The sequence below is a fragment of the Salmo trutta genome, chromosome 4 (genome assembly GCF_901001165.1).
Source record: "Salmo trutta chromosome 4, fSalTru1.1, whole genome shotgun sequence".
NCBI lineage: Eukaryota > Metazoa > Chordata > Actinopteri > Salmoniformes > Salmonidae > Salmo > Salmo trutta.
In genome coordinates, this window is record NC_042960.1 from 29,103,173 (window position 1) to 29,125,444 (window position 22,272).

Sequence of the window (22,272 nt, forward strand, 5' to 3'; positions counted from 1 at the left end):
CGAGTCGTGGCTGAACAACAACATGGATAACATACAGCCGGCTGGATTTTCGGTGCATCGGCAAGATAGAACAGCTGCCTCCGGTAAGACAAGGGGTGGCGGTCTGTGCCTATTTGTAAATAACAGCTAGTGCGTGAAATCAAATATTAAGGAATTTTCTAGGTTTTGCTCGCCTAAAGTAGAGTATCTCATGATAAGCTGTAGACCATTTACCAAGAGAGTTTTCATCTATATTTTTCTACGCTATCTATTTACCACCACAAACCGATGCTGGCACTAAGACCGCACTCAAAGAGCTGTATAAGGCCATACAAACAAGAAAATGCTCATCCAGAGGCGGTGCTCCTAGTGGCCGGGGACTTTAATGCAGGGAAACTTAAATCCGTTTCAACAAATTTCTACCAGCATGTTAAATGTGCAACCAGAGGGAAAAAAACTCTGTACCACCTTTACTCTACACACAGAGACGCGTACAAAGCTCTCCCTCACCCTCTGTTTGGCAAATCTAACCATAAGTCTATCCTCCTGATTCCTGCTTACAAGCAAAAACTAAAGCAGGAAGTACCAGTGACTTGCTCAATACGGAAGTGGTCAGATGACGCAGATGCTAAGCTAGAGGACTGTTTTGCTAGTACAGACTGGAACATGTTCCGGGATTCTTCCGATGGCATTGAGGAGTACACCACATCAAATCAAATCAAATCAAATTTATTTATATAGCCCTTCGTACATCAGCTGAAATCTCAAAGTGCTGTACAGAAACCCAGCCTAAAACCCCAAACAGCAAGCAATGCATGTGAAAGAAGCACGGTGGCTGGGAAAAACTCCCTAGGAAAAACTCCTGAGAAAGGCCAAAAACCTAGGAAGAAACCTAGAGAGGAACCAGGCTATGAGGGGTGGCCAGTCCTCTTCTGGCTGTGCCGGGTGGATATTATAACAGAACATGGTCAAGATGTTAAAATGTTCGTAAATGACCAGCATGGTCAAATAATAATAATCATAGTAATTGTCGAGGGTGCAACAAGCACGTCCGGTGAACAGGTCAGGGTTCTGTAGCCGCAGGCAGAACAGTTGAAACTGGAGCAGCAGCATGGCCAGGTGGACTGGGGACAGCAAGGAGTCATCATGCCAGGTAGTCCTGAGGCATGGTCCTAGGGCTCAGGTCCTCCGAGAGAAAGAAAGAAAGAGAGAAAGAGAGAATTAGAGAGAGCATATTTACATTCACACAGGACACCGGATAAGACAAGAGAATACTCCAGATGTAACAGACTGACCCTAGCCCCCCGACACATAAACTACTGCAGCATAAATACTGGAGGCTGAGACAGGAGGGATCAGAAGACACTGTGGCCCCATCCGATGATACCCCCGGACAGGGCCAAACAGGCAGGATATAACCCCACCCACTTTGCCAAAGCACAGCCCCCACACCACTAGAGGGATATCTACAACCACCAACTTACCGTCCGAAGACAAGGCCGAGTATAGCCCACAAAGATCTCCGCCACGGCACAACCCAAGGGGGGGCGCCAACCCAGACAGGAAGACCACGTCAGTGGCTCAACCTACTCAAGTGACGCACCCCTCCCATGGACGGCATGGAAGAACACCAGTAAGTCAGTGACTCAGCCCCTGTAAAAGGGTTAGAGGCAGAGAATCCCAGTGGGAAGAGGGGAACCGACAAGGCAGAGACAGCAAGGGCGGTTCGTTGCTCCAGCCTTTCCGTTCACCTTCACACTCCTGGGCCAGACTATACTTAATCATAGGACCTACTGAAGAGATAAGTCTTCAGTAAAGACTTAAAGGTTGAGACTGAGTCTGCGTCTCTCACATGGGTAGGCAGACCATTCCATAAAAATGGAGCTCTATAGGAGAAAGCCCTACCTCCAGCCGTTTGCTTAGAAATTCTAGGGACAATTAGGAGGCCTGCATCTTGTGACCGTAGCGTACGTGTAGGTATGTACGGCAGGACCAAATCGGAAAGATAGGTAGGAGCAAGCCCATGTAATGCTTTGTAGGTTAGCAGTAAAACCTTGAAATCAGCCCTTGCCTTAACAGGAAGCCAGTGTAGGGAGGCTAGCACTGGAGTAATATGATCAAATTTTTTGGTTCTAGTCAGGATTCTAGCAGCCGTATTTAGCACTAACTGAAGTTTGTTTAGTGCTTTATCCGGGTAGCCGGAAAGTAGAGCATTGCAGTAGTCGAGCCTAGAAGTAACAAAAGCATGGATTAATTTTTCTGCGTCATTTTTGGACAGAAAGTTTCTGATTTTTGCAATGTTACGTAGATGGAAAAAAGCTGTCCTTGAAGCAGTCTTGATATGTTCTTCAAAAGAGAGATCAGGGTCCAGAGTAACGCCGAGGTCCTTCACAGTTTTATTTGAGACGACTGTACAACCATCCAGATTAATTGTCAGATTCAACAGAAGATCTCTTTGTTTCTTGGGACCTAGGACAAGCATCTCTGTTTTGTCCGAGTTTAAAAGTAGAAAATTTGCAGCCATCCACTTCCTTATGTCTGAAACACAGGCTTCTAGCGAGGGCAATTTTGGGGCTTCACCATGTTTCATTGAAATGTACAGCTGTGTGTCGTCCGCATAGCAGTGAAATTTAACATTATGTTTTCGAATGACATCCCCAAGAGGTAAAATATATAGTGAAAACAATAGTGGTCCTAGAACGGAACCTTGAGGAACACCGAAATTTACAATTGATTTGTCAGAGGACGAACCATTCACAGAGACAAACTGATATCTTTCCGACAGATAAGATCTAAACCAGGCCAGAACTTGTCCATGTAGACCAATTTGGGTTTCCAATCTCTCCAAAAGAATGTGGTGATCGATGGTATCAAAAGCGGCACTAAGATCTAGGAGCATGAGGACAGATGCAGAGCCTCGGTCTGACGTCATTAAAAGGTCATTTACCACCTTCCCAAGTGCAGTCTCAGTGCTATGATGGGGTCTAAAACCAGACTGAAGCGTTTCGTATACATTGTTTGTCTTCAGGAAGGCAGTGAGTTGCTGCGCAACAACTTTTTCTAAAATTTTTGAGAGGAATGGAAGATTCGATATAGGCCGATAGTTTTTTATAATTTCTGGGTCAAGATTCGGCTTTTTCAAGAGAGGCTTTATTACTGCCACTTTTAGTGAGCTTGGTACACATCCGGTGGATAGAGAGCCGTTTATTATGTTCAACATAGGAGGGCCAAGCACAGGAAGCAGCTCTTTCAGTAGTTTAGTTGGAATAGGGTCCAGTATGCAGCTTGAGGGTTTGGAGGCCATGATTATTTTCATCATTATGTCAAGAGATATAGTACTAAAACACTTTAGTATCTCCCTTGATCCTAGGTCCTGGCAGAGTTGTGCAGACTCTGGACAATGAAGCCCTGGAGGAATACCCAGATTTAAAGAGGAGTCCGTAATTTGCTTTCTAATGATCATGATCTTTTCCTCAAAGAAGTTCATAAATTTATTACTGCTGAAGTGAAAGCCATCCTCCATTTGCGAATGCTGCTTTTTAGTTAGCTTTGCAACAGTGTCAAAAAGAAATTTCGGATTGTTCTTATTTTCCTCAATTAAGTTGGAAAAATAGGATGATCGTGCAGCAGTGAGGGCTCTTCGATACTGCACGGTACTGTCTTTCCAAGCTAGTCGGAAGACTTCCAGTTTAGTGTGGCGCCATTTCCGTTCCAATTTTCTGGAAGCTTGCTTCAGAGCTCGTGTATTTTCTGTATACCAGGGAGCTAGTTTCTTATGACAGATGTTTTTAATTTTTAGGGGTGCAACTGCATCTAGGGTATTGCGCAAGGTTAAATTGAGTTCCTCGGTTAGGTGGTTAACTGATTCTTGTCCTCTGACGTCCTTGGGTAGGCAGAGGGAGTCTGGAAGGGCATCAAGGAATCTTTGGGTTGTCTGAGAATTTATAGCACGACTTTTAATCTTCCTTGGTTGGGGTCTGAGCAGATTATTTGTTGCAATTGTAAACGCAATAAAATGGTGGTCCGATAATCCAGGATTATGAGGAAAAACATTAAGATCCACAACATTTATTCCATGGGACAAAACTAGGTCCAGAGTATGACTGTGGCAGTGAGTAGGTCCAGAGACATGTTGGACAAAACCCACTGAGTCGATGATGGCTCCGAAAGCCTTTTGGAGTGGGTCTGTGGACTTTTCCATGTGAATGTTAAAGTCACCAAAAATTAGAATATTATCTGCTATGACTACAAGATCCGATAGGAATTCAGGGAACTCAGTAAGGAACACTGCATATGGCCCAGGAGGCCTGTAAACAGTAGCTATAAAAAGTGATTGAGTAGGCTGCATAGATTTCATGACTAGAAGCTCAAAAGACGAAAACGTCATTGTTTTTTTTTGTAAATTGAAATTTGCTATCGTAAATGTTAGCAACACCTCCGCCTTTGCCGGATGCACGGGGGGTATGGTCACTAGTGTAACCAGGGGGTGAGGCCTCATTTAACACAGTAAATTCATCAGGCTTAAGCCATGTTTCAGTCAGGCCAATCACATCAAGATTATGATCAGTGATTAGTTCATTGACTATAACTGCCTTGGAAGTGAGGGATCTAACATTAAGTAACCCAATTTTGAGATGTGAAGTATCACAATCTCTTTCAATAATGGCAGGAATGGAGGAGGTCTTTATACTAGTAAGATTACTGAAGCGAACACCGCCATTTTTAATTTTGCCCAACCTAGATCGAGGCACAGACACGGTCTCAATGGGGAAAGCTGAGCTGACTACGCTAACTGTGCTAGTGGCAGACTCCACTAAGCTGGCAGGCTGGCTAACAGCCTGTTGCCTGGCCTGCACCCTATTTCATTGTGGAGCTAGAGGAGTTAGAGCCCTGTCTATGTTCGTAGATAAGATGAGAGCACCCCTCCAGCTAGGATGGAGTCCGTCACTCCTCAGCAGGCCAGGCTGCATCAGTCACTGGCTTCATCAATAAGTGCATCGATGACGTCACCCCACAGTGACCGTACGTACATACCCCAACCAGAAGCCATGGATTAAGGCAACACCTGCACTGAGCTAAAGGGTAGAGGTGCCGCTTTCAAGGAGCGAGACTCTAACCCGGACACTTACAAGAACTCCTGCTATGCCCTCCGACGAACCATCAAACAGGCAAAGCATCAATACAGGACTATGATTGAATCATACTACACCGGCTCCGACGCTAGTCGGATGTGGCAGGGATTGCAAACTATTACGGACTACAAAGGGAAGCACAGCCGCAAGCAGCCCAGTGACACAAGCCTATTTAGTTAGTTAAATTAGTTAAATTACTTCTATGCTCGCTTCAAGGCAAGCAACATGGAAGCATTCATGAGAGCATCAGGTGTGCCCGACGACTGTGTGATCACCCTCTCCATGGCCGATGAGAGTAAGACCTTTAAACAGGTCAACATTCACAAAGCTGCAGGGCCAGATGGATTACCAGGACGTGTACTCCGAGCATGCGCTGACCAACTGGCAAGTGTCTTCACTGACATTTTCAACCTCTGACTGAGTCTGTAATACCAACGTGTTTCAAGCAGACCACCATAGTCCGTGTGCCCAAGAACACCAAGGTAACCTTCCTAAATGACTACCGACCCGTAGCACTCACGTAGCCATGAAGTGCTTTGAAAGGCTGGTCATGGCTAACAACACCATTATCCCAGAAACCCTAGACCCACTCCAATTTGCATATCGCCCCAACAGATCCAATGATGATGCAATCTCTATTGCACTCCACAGTGCCCTTTCCCACCTGGACAAAAGGAACACCTATGTGAGAATGCTATTCATTGTCTGCAGCTCAGCATTCAACACCACAGTGCCCTCAAAGCTCCTCACTAAGCTAAGGATGCTGGGACTAAACACATCCCTCTGCAACTGGATCCTGGACTTCCTGACGGGCTGCCCCCAGGTGGTAAGGGTAGGTAAAAACAAATCTGCCACGCTGAGCCTCAACACAGGGGCCCCTCAGGGGTGCATGCTAAGTCCCCTCCTGTACTCCATGTTCACTCATGTCTCCATGGCCAACCATGACTCCAACACCATCGTTAAGTTGGCCAACAACACAGCAGTGGTAGGCCTGATCACCGACAACAATGAGACAGCCTATAGGGAGGAGGTCAGAGACCTGGCAGTGTGGTGCCAGGATAACAACCTCTCCCTCAACTTGATCAAGACAGAGGATATGATTGTGGATTACAGGAAAAGGAGGACCGAGCACACCCCCATTCTCATCGACGGGGTTGTAGTGGAGCAGGTTGGGAGCTTCAAGTTCCTTGGTGTCCACTTCACCAACAAACTATCATGTTCCAAACACACCAAGACAGTCGTGAAGAGGGCACAGCAATGCCTATTTCCCCTCAGGAGACTGAAAAGATTTGGCATGGGTCCTCAGATCCTCAAAAAGTTCTACAGCTGCACCATCGAGAGCATCCTGATTGGTTGCATCACTGTCTGGTATGGCAACTGCTCAGCCTCCGACCGCAAGGCAATAAAGAGAGTAGTGTGTACGGCCCAGTGCATCACTTGGGCCAAACTTCCAGCCATCCAGGACCTTTATACCAGGCGGTGTCAGAGGAAGGCCCTAAAAATTGCCAAAGAATCCAGCCACCCAAGTCATAGACTGTTCTCTTTGCTACCACACGGCAAGCGGTACAGGAGCGCCAAGTCTAGGTCCAAAGGCTTCTTAACAGCTTCTACCCCCAAGCCATAAGACTCCTGAACAGCTAATCCAATGACTACCCGGACTATTTACATTGCCCCCCTCTCATTTTTACGCTGCTGCTACTCTCTGCTTACTATCTATGCATAGTCACTTTACCTCTACCTACATGTACATATTACCTCAACTAACAGACTCTGTACTGGTACCCGCTGTATATAGCCTCGCCACTGTTATTTTATTGTTGCTCTTTAATTATTTGTTATTTTTATTTATGCTTTTTTTCTTTTTTTACTTCAGTTTATTTTAGTAAATACTTTCTTAAAACATACTTTTCTTAAAACTGCATTGTTGGTCAAGGGCTTATAAGAAAGCATTTCATGGTATTTCACTGTTGTATTTGGCACATGTGATGGCACATGTGACAAATAACATTTGATTTGTGGGGATGGTATTCTCGGGGTGATGAGAGGTATTGGGTTTGCGCCAGACATAGCATTTTCCTTGATGGCCAAAAAGCTCCATCTTAGTCTCATCTGACCAGAGTACCTTCTTCCATATGTTTGGGGACTCTCCCACATGCCTTTTTGCTTATTTCTTTAAGCAATGGCTTTTTTTCTGGCCACTCTTTCATAAAGCCCTGTGGAGTGTGTGGCTTAAAGTGGTCCTATGGACAGATACTCCAATCTCTGCTGTGGAGCTTTGCAGCTCCTTCAGAGTTATCTTTAGTCCCTCTCTGATTAATTCCCTCCTTGCCTGATCCATGAGTTTCAGTGGGCAGCCCTCTCTTGGCAGATTTGTTGCAATGCCATATTCTTTCAATTTTTTAATAATGGTGCTCTGTGGGATATTCAAAGTTTCTGATCATTTTTTATAACCCAACCCTGATCTGTACTTCTCCACAACCTTGTCCCTGACCTGTTTGGAGAGCTCCTTGGTCTTAATGGTGCCACTTGCTTTTACCTTTATTTAACAAGGCAAGTCAGTTAAGAACAAAAGCTTATTTTCAATGACAGCCTAGGAACAGTGGGATAACTGCCTTGTTCAGGGACAGAAGGACAGATTTTTACCTTGTCAGCTCATTGATTCGATCTTGCAACCTTTCAGTTACTAGTCCAACACTCTAACCACTAGGCTAGCTGTGCCCCTTGCTTAGTGGTGTTGCAGACTCTGGGGCCTTTCAGAACACGTATATATACTAAGATCATGTGACAGATCATGTGACACTTAGATTGCACACAGGTGGACTTTATTTAACTAATTATGTGACTTCTGAAGGTAATTGGTTGCACCAGATCTTATTTAGGGGCTTTATAGCAAAGGGGGTGAATACATATGCATGCACCAATTTTCCATGTTTTATTTTGTATACATTTTTTAAACAAGTTATTTTTTTAATTTCACTTCACCAATTTGGACTATTTTGTGTATGTCCATTACATGAAATCCAAATAAAAATCTATTTACAATCTAATTAAATGACAGGTTGTAATGCAACAAAATAGGAAAAACGCCAAGGGGATGAATACTTTTGCAAGGCACTGTAAACTGTTGTTTTGAGAGTGAAATTTCACCCACAGTATTATGTCATCAACCAAATGTCAACATAAACAAACCTTGTATAAATGATGTGGCATTTGTACCTTTGAAACGACATCAGATCTTGAGCATTATATCCACGATCAAAAAAACCCCCAATATGCTGGGAAGCACCTCCTACTGGAGAATTGATATATTTACAGCAGGGGTAGAAAACCTTGGAAACCCTTGTACAGCACTGTTTCCATTCAATTTAAAGTTTTATTATGTTTTTATGTACTGAACGCAGCCCTGACCAACTGAGCTAATTGACCAGTTCAGTGATTGCCGAAGTTTGACACACCTGGTCTTCCAGGTCAGTTAAATAAAAAACCTAAATCACCTGTGGCACTCCAGAACAGCTACCTTTTAGTCTCTCATCCAGGATAAACTAAGCCCAGCACTGCTTAGCTATGATGTTTGTCATTGACTATTACCAACTTGCTATTGTTAGAAGGACTGTTGAGGGATCTCCACTTAAAAACTAAGTAGATTCACCATTGCTATCAGAGCAAATTAAAGGCCTCGGCTTTTGAATTCTGGTTGAATACAATATGCCCAGGGTTTCAAGTTCTGGTTGATTACAAATGAAATAATATTTATTGAAAGAATAGGACTGAATCAAATCAAACTTTATTTAAAGTGCATTTAAAGTTTGATTTGATTTAGTCCTCTTCTTTAACTTAGATTTTTGTTTGAGATGGAGACGTGAATCCAACATATCAATTACTAATTTGTAAACAAACTGAAATTAAAGCCAGATTAAGTCAGATTTACATTTTACATTTTAGTCATTTGGCAGACACTCTTATCCAGAGCGACTTACAGGAGCAATTGGGGTTAAGTGCCTTGCTCACGGTGATGTGTATTTACTTAATTCTCCGTACTGGCCAATGATTAATATATGAAAAATATATGCCTTCATTTGACATGCTTCTATGAACTTCACATCTTTGTGCTCATGGGTCCTTTTACATGGAAATACACAATAGGAAACTGATCTACTTCCCAACAGTCTTAGAATAGACTTATTCCCTGATCATCCTCACATTATTGGCTTCATGTTAGTCTATTGGGCGATTCCACATCAGGAAGGCCCCAAAATATTTTTGGTATCTCAGATTGTTCGGGCAATTCTCACTTAGGAACTAAATTGGGAGGAAGAATGTTTGATATCCTTTTTACATTTGTATAATTTTTTTGGGGGGGGAAATCATGATAAAAGTGACAATTTTAGGCCGTTTTTAGACCTACACATGTTTCCTGTAAAACCCTATGATCTGTGAAATGTGAATGATATGGACAACATCTTCATGTCATTATACTCCTTATAGTGTGCTCTAAAATATGGAGTATGTCTACATTCTGAAATAAAAAAGGCCATATTAATTTAACATAAAAGCAAAAGTACCCTTTTTGATTTAGCTTATTTTTAGACATAATGTTTGGACAATTTAGTCTTCAAACATGTCAAATTTCCAGAGTTAATGTGCATTTCATATCTAGACATAGTCCATGTCTTAGAGCACACTATAAGGAGTATAATGGCATCAAGATGTTGTCTGTATCATGCACATTTCACAGATCATAGGGTCTTACAGGAACAATATGGAGTATGTGAGGAGAAAATCTTGCGTTTTATAGCAGATCCCAAATCTACTATACTGACCAGTTGTATCCAATCAGAAAAGACACATTACCGGGGTAGGATTAAATATACCTAGCTGTTCTGTATGGTCTCAGTGTTCGATCAGTGTCTAACTCAGGAAGTGAGTATTTCTTTCTCTTTCTTTGAAGGCAGTTTAAGTTTTCAGTAATAGTTTAGTTTCTTCTGGGTTTTGTGTGTGTGAAGCCCTTGGTATAAATGGGGGCAATCTCTGAAATAAATATAACTGTCACATCTTGTGCCAGAGAAATTCCCTTTCCAAACGAGCAATTTGGAGCCTACGCCTGACATGGAAAATCTGCCTTCAATTTGCCACTCTGACGGCTTTGCATGCACTCTCACTCTCCGCCTCTCTCTTTTGCTAATACACACACACATAGTGTACATGTAGGGGCTCACAGGCGTACAGTGATAAGCACTCACAATCTGTTTCTCTCTCTTCCTTTTTATCTCTCCCTCCCTCCCTCACACACACACACACACACACACACACACACACACACACACACACACACACACACACACACACACACACACACACACACACACACACACACACACACACACACACATACACTGCTCGATTAAGCTGGCCTACACCAGCAAGTGGACCCTAAAGTTATTTTCTGTCTCAGTTATCCATTTAGTGTAAGTGGCAGGCTCACGAGGAAATGTTTTTATTCTCTTTATTAAACAATTACATTTAACTTAATATCTGATTAGATTGCGTGAAACACATCCTGAAGATAACAATCCCCAACTGATTTGTTTCTTTATTATTGAATGGTAAGGTTACAGTAATTTCCTTTCACTACTACAGGTCCTCTGGACATTTGCTTGAGGGTTGCCTCCTGAACTATGCTGAATAGTACGCTAGAATACTTAGTTTCCGAACATTTCAGGCCTATTTCTGGCATTAGGCCTAGACTAATTTGTTCAGGACTGAAACAAGTTTTAAATGGCATCCATTTACAACATATCCACACACACGTGTGAGTGTGTGTGTTATTCACATGTAAGATTAACAAGAATAATCAGTGCATGGGATTAGAATCCAAAGCCTTACACTTAACTTTAGGCTTATTTAATACATATCATTGTAACAGCTACAGTGTACATCCATATGGAAAACATACATAGGTGTGGTCCTATGTATGCAATGAATATGTGGATTAAATAAATGCATTTCATATCGAATTTGCGGCAAATCATATTGTAACACTTTATATTAAGGTCCCTTAATAAACCATTCATAAACAGTTTGTAAAAAGTTGACTTACCATTTATTAATCGCTGTTCCTACATTTGGAAATGTCAATAAGCAATCTCTAAAGAGTTTACAAACACTATTTAAAATGATTTATTAATGATTTATAAGATCATTAATAAAGGGTTTGATTATAGTAAGTTCACAATTTGGAAATAATTAATAATGTACTACTAATGTATTTATAAAGCAGTTATAAAGGAGTCATTGTTAACTCATAAGACTATAAGGTTGTTAATGGTTGAATAATACATTGACTCACCATTTATTACATGTATTTTATATATGTCATGAATGGCATATTTATTCATTGTTAATGAGTGCATTTGAAAATGTGAGTACATGAACAGTTGAAGTCGGAAGTTCACATACATCTTAGCCAAATACATTTAAACTCAGTTTTTCACAATTCCTGACATTTAATCCAGGTAAAAATTCCCTGTCTTAGGTCAGTTAGGATCACCACTTTATTTTAAGAGTGTGAAATGTCAGAATAATAGTAGAGAGAATGATTTATTTCAGCTTTTATTTCTTTCATCACATTCCGAGTGGGTCAGAAGTTTACATACACTCAATTAGTATTTGGTAGGATTGCCTTTAAATTGTTTAACTTGGGTCAAACGTTTCGGGTAGCCTTCCACACGCTTCACACAATAAGTTGGGTGAATTTTGGCCCATTCCTCCTGACAGACTCAGGTTTGTAGGGCTCCTTGCTCACACATGCTTTTCCAGTTCTGCCGACAAATGTTCTATAGGATGAGGTCAGGGCTTTGTGATGGCCACTCCAATACCTTGACTTTGTTGTCCTTAAGCCATTTTGCCACAACTTTGGAAGTATGCTTGGGGGTCATTGTCCATTTTGAAGACCCATTTGCGACCAAGCTTTAACTTCCTGACTGATGTCTTGAGATGTTGCTTCAATATATCCACATAACTTTCCTACCTCATAATGCCATCTATTTTGTGAAGTGCACCAGTCCCTCCTGCAGCAAAGCACCCCTACAACATGATGCTGCCACCCCCGTGCTTCATGGTTGGGATGGTGTTCTTCAGCTTGCAAGCCTCCCCCTTTTTCCTTCAAACATAACAATGGTCATTGTGGCCAAACAGTTCTGTTTTTGTTTCATCAGACCAGAGGATATTTCTCCAAAAAGTACGATCTTTGTCCCCATGTGCAGTTGCAAACCGTAGTCTGGATTTTTTATGGCTGTTTTGGAGCATTGGCTTCTTCCTTGCTGAGTGGCCTTTCAGGTTATGTCGATATAGGACTTGTTTTACTGTGGATATAGATAATTTTGTACTTGTTTCCTCCAGCATCTTCACAAGGTCCTTTGCTGTTGTTCTGGGATTTATTTGCACTTTTCTCACCGAAGTACGTTAATCTCTAGGAGACAGAATGTGTCTCCTTCCTGAGCGGTATGACGGCTGCGTGGTCCCATGGTGTTTATACTTGCGTACTATTGTTTGTACAGATGAACGTGGTACCTTCAGGCGTTTGGAAGTTGCTCCCAAGGATGAACCAGACTTGTCGAGATCTACATTTTTTTCTGAGGTCTTGGCTGATTTCTTTTGATTTTCCCATGATGTCAAGCAAAGACGCACTGAGTTTGAAGGTAGGCCTTGAAATACATCCACAGGTACATCTCCAATTGACTCAAATGATGTCAATTAACCTATCAGAAGTTTCTAAAGCCATGACATAATTTTCTGGAATTTTCCAAGCTGTTTAAAGGCACAGTCAACTTAGTGTATGTAAACTTCTGACCCACTGGAATTGTGATAGAGTAAATTATAAGTGAAAACAAATGTTGGAAAAATGACTTGTGTCATGCACAAAGTAGATGTCCTAACCGACTTGCCAAAACTATAGTTTGTTAACAAGAAATTTGTGGAGAGGTTGAAAAACGAGTTTTAATGACGCCAACCTAAGTGTATGTAAACTTCCGACTTTAACTGTACTTACTAATACATCAGTTGATGATTAATGTAGATCTTTATAAACCACTTACGAATTATTCATTCACTTCTTTACCGGTGCTCTTTCTATGACATAATCTGACCATGTGAATCCAGGCAAACTCCTATGATCCTTTATTGACTGGTTAAAGGATTTTTAAGCCTTGAGACAATTGAGACATGGATTTTGCCTGTGGGCCATTCCGAGGTTGAATGGGAAAGACAAAAGATATAAGTGCCTTTGAACAGGGTATGTTAGTAGGTGCCAGGCGCACCAGTTTGTGTCAAGAACTACAACACTGCTGGGGTTTTCATGCTAAACAGTTTCCCGTGTGTATCAAGAATGGTCCACCACCCAAAGGACATTCAGCCAACATGACACTAGTGTGGGAAGCATTGAAGTCAACATGGGCCAGCATCCCTGTGGAACGCTTTCAACACCTTGTAGAGTCCATGCCCCAACAAATTGAGACTGTTCTGAAGGCAAAAGGGGTGAGTGTGTGCTGTGTGCGTGTATGTGTGCGTATATGAATGCATGTGTGCATGTGTGTGTGCGTGTGCATGGTGAGCGCATGTGCGCGTGTTTCAGTGCTCCATGGAGTCTTTGCATTGCTCCGAGGGGAGCAGGAAGGAATGTGATGCATTTCCTGTTTGGTGAGTTCTCTGCCAACTCCCAGCCACAAACCTCTGCCACATGACAACCTCCTCACACACGGTTCTCCACGGAAACAAGAGAACTGATAAGTAACCAAACAAATTCAATGGAGGGGTATGTTAGGAATGGTGTAATATTAAAAGTCATGTGAAAATGTCAGACCTGTCATATGTGTCACAGACTATTATGACAACTTCAAACAAACTGCAGGACTGATGGCAGACTAAGGGAAACGTGATATTACAGGCACACACATGCCTTCATGCGCACGCATGCACTCACAAGGCACACACACACACACACCTGAATTCAATGATTCAGCCCAAGCCTAATAAGAGTTGGAACTGAAGTGAGATGTGAATACCTGTGAATTATCATTAAGTAACGGGACTTTTCACAGGAACTAACTGCTGACTGACTGTGTTTACATCCACAGTAATTGGCTCTACAGCCAGGGCACTGGGCCAATGAGTAGAGCAAAACTGCCCTATTATACATGCAGTATACTAGTTGCAGCTGGATACATCATGAGCTGGGCTCTGGAGAGTGTAATAACGCTACGGAGGGAAAATCACTATGCAAGTAGGATATTTATGAGTGTGTGTGTGTGTGTGTGTGTGTGTGTGTGTGTGTGTGTGTGTGTGTGTGTGTGTGTGTGTGTGTGTGTGTGTGTGTGTGTGTGTGTGTGTGTGCGTGCGTGCGTGCGTGTGTGTGTGCGTGCATACGTGCATACGTGCATGTGCCTGTGCGTGCTTGGCTTGTGCACTTTGGAATAGTTTAAGTTTGAAAGTCTAAAAGTTATGAAGAGAGTGAGAGAGAGTCCAGCAGATCCCTGCTCTGTTACGGTTATGTAACCTAGTCTCCTCGAGTCTCCTGTTATTTCCCCAGAACCTCTAACTTATTCATATCTCCATTCTTTATGCGGAAGGGGAAAGACACAGATGCTATTTTTGGTTTAATAATGATATCCGAGGACTGCAGCTAGCAATGGATAGAAACGCTTGCAACATCCCTTTGGTTTCAATGTTAGATTATTGAATATTTACAAGCATCAAGATGTGGCAGTGATGGAGTACTTCTAACTCTAATGATAGCAGTACAGCTACAGTATACAGCTCCTATTTGTCACAGTTTAATTGAAACACAACACAATATCTTTGCTTCTTTGACAGAGGTGGTTCGGTAAACCACGCACACCACACATGACGTAACCTTGCCTGAGACCCGAAGAAGTGCAATAGCTTCCAGAATAATCCCTAGGCTTTAGCTCAGTGGGCTAAAATACCCTTGTGGCGACGGGAGACCCAGGTTTGAACCCAGTCGGTAACACCTCCATATACATAGACTTCTTTCTGTTTTTGTGGTGCAGATGACTGACCAACTGACCTGATTCCTGTGCCATGGTAATTACTCTGGTGTATTTCCTGTAGGCTAAATCAATAGCTGTGATGTAAAAATCTATATACCACCGACATCGATCCGCTCCCCGCCTCCACACACAACCTACTGCACATGTTGTTGTTGCCTTCAGTCACTACGCAGGTTTACATCAACCAAGGTTTATTTGACGAAAGCAATGTCGCAAAAAATCTTGTAATGGAAATGGCAGATATAGGTGTTATCTTCTAAAGATCGACAACATTTTTATCCGTTCATCAGGGGTGGATTTTCCTTTTGTCAAACTTTCTTGATTGCAACAAATGATGATGGAAACTGTGTTTTTCGTATATATATGATGATTGCCAAATATCTTTAAAGGTACGCGGGCATGTGACTATAAAGTTCCACTCCACATTTAATTATAAATGCCTACTGGTTGCAAAATAAAACATTTCAAATATACAAATTATGTTTCTTTGCAGGACAAGGATTGTCCTGACTTTCAAGAAGGCATGAATTGCTTCACCTTGCTTTTCTGGTTGGCTGGCAAGTTTCACCATCCAATTGTTGCAGCCTGGCCTCAAAGACTAGACGATACCGATGTACCAAGTCTGGAACCAACAGGACCCTGAACAGCTTCTCCTCTCAAGCCATAAGACTACTAAATAGTTAATCAATCTGCATTGACCCTTTCTGCACTAACTCTTTTGACTCATCACATACACTGCTGCTATTGTTTATTATCTATCCTGCTGCATAGTCACTTTACCCCTACAGTACCTATATGTACATACATTATCTACCTCAATTACCTCGTACCTCTGCACATCGACTTGGTACTGGTACCCTGTGTATATAGCCAAGTTATCGTTACTCATTGTGTATTTATTCCTTGTGTTATTTTTTTGGGAAGGGTCCTTTAAAGTAAGACAAGGTTACTTAAGAGCAAAATGAAGGAGGGGAGGATGGGTACGATGTTTGAATCACATCACGGACAACTTGAGGATATTAGCAACTTTGCATATACGTACTATTTTTAGCTCATTTGCAGCTACTTAGCTTGTCAGCTAACCTTTCCCCTTACCCTAACCCTAACGCTAACCCTAATTCCTAATCCTAACCTTAACTCTAACCTAAACCCTAACCCCTAGCCAAGCAAACACTAGCCACCTAGCTAACGTTAGCCACAACAAATTACAATTTGTAATTTTTAAGTATTGCAAATGACGGATTGTACAACTTGCAAATCTTAACATATCATAGGAATTGTAATTTGGAACATATCATACGAAATGGATGATGGACATCCACAAATTAATACAAACCATAAGAAATGGAATCTATCATACTAATTTTAGTGTAACAGATTTACATTTACTATGTTTTGTCTACCCCTAAGTCCAGGTCGCAGCCAGCATTTCAGATCTACAGGAGTGCACGTTTGTAACGAGTGCACTGATAGTCGGGAAGCAAGTTCAGGGAGTGAGTGTTTTAATAAATAAAAGAAACAATGAACACAAAACACAAACAACGCACCAACATGAAAACAGAATCAATAAGACCTGAGGAAAGAACCAAGGGGAGTGACAGATATAGGGAAGATAATCAAGGAGGTGATGGAGTCCAGCTGAGTGTCATGAGGCGCAGGTGTGCGAGACGATGGTGACAGGTGTGCGGGATAATTAGCAGCCTGATGAACTAGAGGCCGGAGAGGGAGTATACGTGACAACATTTCACCATGGCACGGACCGTGGGGATATGTTAACACGTGAATTATTAGAATATGGAAATATTAGTAACTCATTGCATTATATCCACTCTTGCTTTCGCAGGCTACCCGAGACATGAAACAGACAGGTGGGAGCAGAGGTGGCACCTGTAACGTGTACGCTGGGAGTCGGGAAGCAAGTACAGGGAGTGAATAATTGAATAAAGAAATAGAACATGGTACAAAACAAGAAACATGAAAAACGTACAGACATGAAACCCAAACAGAGTCAATAACACCTGAGGAAAGAACCAAGGGGAGTGTCATGACTGGCCTCTGAGGATCAGGTTACAGTGGATCACAGTTCTACAGAGATATCTCTCCCTCCCGCAAGGGGGAAGAGGTATGGTGGGGGGTTTTATGACCTATAGCCCATCGAGTCAATTACACTTGAGGAAAGAACCAAGGGGAGTGACAGATATAGGGGAGGTAATCATAGAAGTGATGGAGTCCAGGTGAGTGTCATGAGGTGCAGGTGCACGTAACGATGGTGGCAGGTGTGCATAATGATTAGACAACTGGCGACAACGAGCGCCAAAGAGGAGGAGCGGGAGTAGACATGACAGTCACTTCCCATCCTCCTCTCTGGCGCTCATTGTCACCAGTTTACTTATTATTATGCACACCTGCCACCATCGTTACACGCACCTGTGCCTCATGAGACTCACCTGGACTCCATCACTTCTATGATTACCTCCCCTATATCTGTCACTCCCTTTGGTTCTTTCCCCAGGCGGTATGAGTCCAGATGCTACTCTCGTTTTGTATTGTTCCATGTTCTATTTATTATTAAATTCCCCCCCTGTACTTTCTTCCTGACTCCCAGCGTCTGCGTTACAGCAGCAAATGTCCCAGATTGGTGTAGCAAAAAATACATTTTTCTAATCAGGCCCCATGGCTTTAAAACTCTGCCGAAAAAACTCCTGGCCTTGGGGAGGTTGAAAACCCTGTCAAGTTGCAGGAACCTTTTACTTGTTCATATTAATTATATTTTTAAGAAGGACTAGGAGGGTTTCCTATACACAGTCACAGAGAAAACAACATGATTGGACAATAAAACTCACAGGGTGAGCTTAATTTTTTTTACCCATATTTAACCCTTTTTCTTAAGAGCGATTTTCAGGATGTCTCCTGGTCTGACAAACACCTGTGGGATTCCCTTCATAATCCGTGATAGTTTGGCAAACCCTGACACATCTGTCGAGCGTCAGAGCCGGCGTAGTAGGATTCAGTCTTCATCCAGGATTGATGTTTTGACTGTAGGATGGCTCGTCGGAGGCCATAGCGTGTTTTATTATAAGCTTCCATATTAGTGTCCCTCTCGTTGAAACCGACAGCTGTAGCCTTTAGCTCAGTGCGGATGTCAGAGGAAGGCAAGTCATAGACTGTTCTCTGTGCTACCGCAGAGCAAGCAGTACCGGTGCACCAAGTCTGAAACTAACACCTGAACAGTCTCCACCCCCAAGCCATACATCTGCTAAATTGTTTAAATAATTAACCAACAGCCCCTCCGGACTATCTGCATTGACCCTTTTGGCACAAACTAATTTTACTCATCACATACGCTGCTGCTACTGTTTTATTGTCTATCCTGTTGCCTAGTCACTTTAATCCTACCTACATGTACATATCTACCTCAATTACCTCATAGGCCTACCCCTGCACATTGTTACGTGGTGTCTGTCTTTATTACTTTATCCAATATATCATACTGAAACACACATCTACTCGGTATTGGTACCCCATGTATATAACCAAGTTATTATTAATCATTGTGTATTTATTCCATTCCTCATGTTCTTATTTTTCTATTATTTCTCTTTTTTTCTCTCTGCATTGTTGGGAAGGACCAGCCAGTAAGCATTTCATTGTTAGTCTACACCTGTTGTTTACGAAGCATGATAAAAAAAATACGATTTGATTTGAGTCTTGTGAATGCAAAGGTAGGCATAGGAACACTGAGCAGAGCAGTAAAAGCTTATAGGCTAACATTAATTTAGGAACATAGCCATACATTAGGCCTAGTACGAAATCCATGTTTGTCAAATGTAAAGGTAAATCTGTTATTATAACATTTAATTCATTGAACTAGTAAAAAGTAATATCATTTGAAAACATGTGATCCTTTTTTGCACTCTCATGGATGAGTCTTTGTCATGCGCGCAATGGTCCTCGCCCGCGCGCGAATGGTCTGGGTCCTGGGTCCGGCTTCCTTTGATCTCGGTGCACGTGCACAGACTCATGCGAAATCAGTCAGCATTTATTGGACCGTGGGGGCCACTGGCAGCTACGGATCAATTATAACGAACTGAAAGCATCAGCCGCTTTCGTACAACATTTCGCGGATTCCGTGAGATATTCGGTACCTTGCTTGGAGAGATTCAGTTGGGATGATACAGTATTAATGGTTATTAACAGGAAGATTCCAACGTGAGGATTCCCCCGTGAAAAAACAGTATGGATTGGACAGTGTCAGAAAGCACTTTGAGAGGAATTGAAAGGTAATGTAGGCTACGCCATCTAATCAGTCATTGCAATGCTGTAAATATATGATTGATGATTCAACAGAGCAGATATTCATTGAATTACAAAGTCATCTGTGAGTGCATTGCAATTCGTTTTTTTTCATGCAAAGATGCTCTTTTCAAAATTATACATGTTGGACTCTGAAATGCAGAACAATAATGTTCTCCTAATTTATCAACATTAATATTACATAGAGGATTGTGCCCAATGTGGTTGTGCAAGTTTGGAAGCTACATGAAGAGTGTTTCCTGTTGTAATTATTGACGTTTTAAAGCTGCTAACGATCTCTTGCATTTTGCCATTACATTCCTTGTTCTAATCTAAAAGGGTAGCATACACTATATTCCAAATAATGTTGCATTATTATACAGATGAATTGTTGTACAAAAGGAACATTAATATCATTTTGAGTGATATAGTGGCTTCCCTAAGCCATATATAATTTACTGGCACACTGGGCTAAAACACTCAGGTCATGCTGTTCCGATGGTGTATGTGTATTCACTCTGGTGTTGTCAGTACTAGAGGGGAGATTTAGGGTCTGTTTGTCTAACCCGTGGCCATTAGATCTCTGATGTACTTTGACCTGGTCTGGCCCCTCTACCAGCTAATCTTGGTACCCAGAACCTGTGTCCTGGCTGGCCAGCACTACTAGCCTATCCACTGCTCCCCTTGTCTAGGGCCTATATCAGTCAAGCAATCAATTAGTTGATTGGTTGTAGGGTCTATAGGTGATAGCTGTCATCAGACTTCAAAGGAGTATATGTTTCCATTAATGACAAAACTCCCCCCCATCCATTTGAATTAAACCTGGTTTGAAAACAGATCAGTGGTACTTATTGAACTGCCAAGTTTGCATTTTTGACAGTTGGCTAACATTGATGCAAACCTTGTTGTTGTGCACTTGTCATCGTAGCTAGCTCTCACCCATTACAGCTGTATGGAGCGCCACACATTGGAAGTGTTAAAAGCTCTCATTAACAGCTTGTTAAAATGTGACACAAGGAATTAGACAGTAGGCTACATCTCCCCCTCTATCAACACAGGGAAGGTAGCAGTAACAGACCTAGCTGGTTCTAATCAGTAGGCGCTACGCGAGCCATCCCATCGTCTGTTTGTCTGGGCTTCATTCGGTACAGATGGCCAGACACACAGCTGAGCTCAACTCAGAGAAGGATATTATCTACTGTACTCAGATCAGGTGTGTGTGTGTGTGGGCTTGTAGTAAAACGTTTGTGTGCTGCTAACGATGCTTGATGGCAACATATTGGTACTGCACTGTCTGACTCCAGCACATAGAAATAACATAACCTCATTCTGTTTATATGGTCCAGACCAGAGCCATATATGCAATAGTATTATGGGATTGGTCCAGACTGTCATTTCTCATGGCAGTGTCACTCTGAATCCACACTTATTAGCTTCTTGAATAGGAAGTTGTTCTTTTTCTGGAAACCTTTGGTGACTCAAGGTTTTCTGTCTGTCAGTGGGCTGCTGTCATAGCAGCTGGTTCAGAGCAGCTGTTTAAACACAGTAGGAGAGGTGTTGGGGAAGGGGGAGGGGGAAGGAAAGAATGGGGGAGGCAGAGAGGGAGGGGAGGGGGTTAAGTGGTCAGGGTAATTACAGTGTCCTTGTTGTCGTAGAGCCAGACCAATACATTGCTCCCTCTCTCTCTCTTTCTCTCTCTTTAGATTTCTTTATTTCTCTCTCGATCTCTCTCTCTCTTTCTCTTACGACAGATCATAGGTTGACTTGCACTGTCCGAACTTTCTCAGTGCAATGACTGATCAGTCATTTTGGTTCCATTTGTTGAACCGATGTTGGTTCAATAAATCATGATATCATGTCTCTGAGAATTAACCAAAGGTCAGTAGTGGTTTTTCACACCTTACCTCTTGTCCTGAATTGACCTGACCTGGTATTGGATACTCTTCTCAGAGCTATGTGTGAGATTCCCCATGGCCAGCAGAAACACTGCAGGCAGGGAGTGTAACCATGATTGGGATGAAATAAATAGTGATGATGATGATGATGATGATGACGATGTCTGCAACGCAACGGCGATCTAACATCACGAAAGGAGAGAAAGAGTTGAAGGAAGGGGGAAAAACCACAAGACACATGAAATCATATACACAGTGAGTTGTTTTGATGGTTACATAACATAACAGCCCAGCACAAAAACAGTGCAAATAAATCACAATGTTCTCCTCCTCCTCCCCTGTACAGACATGCAGTGCAGCAGGGGCATAGCTATCTGGAGCCTGCCCAAGCTGCATGTGGGAGCCTCCTCTCTTCTCTCCCTGTTCCACACTGGTTAGACTTGTGGAATGTCAGACAGGTTTGTGGGTTAGAGAGGGCAGATGCTTCAGAGAGGGGGGGGGGGAGACAGACATACATACATACAAAGAGAGATAGATAAGGAGAGGATAGAGGGTGGATTAGGGGGGTGAGTGTGTGTGAGAGAGAGAGAGAGAATATTCATAATATGCATAATCTAATTGGCTGCTCCCCGCATATAGCTATTCCACTGACCACACCCTGTTTTTATAAACATTTCCATGGAATGGCATAAACCCAGTGGAATGAACCCCTTTGTCTTCTCAACGGTTCTATCAGTATAGCGTGCGTAGGTGACAGCCATAGCTTCTCTTAGCCCGATGACAAAAGACATGATAAAAGGTCAAGAATTAATTGCTGGTTTTTCCACCAGTATTACGTGAGGTATCTTTAGTGAAAGGTTTCTTTAGAGCGACACCAAAGATCTGAAGCCTTGTCTGTGCCTGACTTGC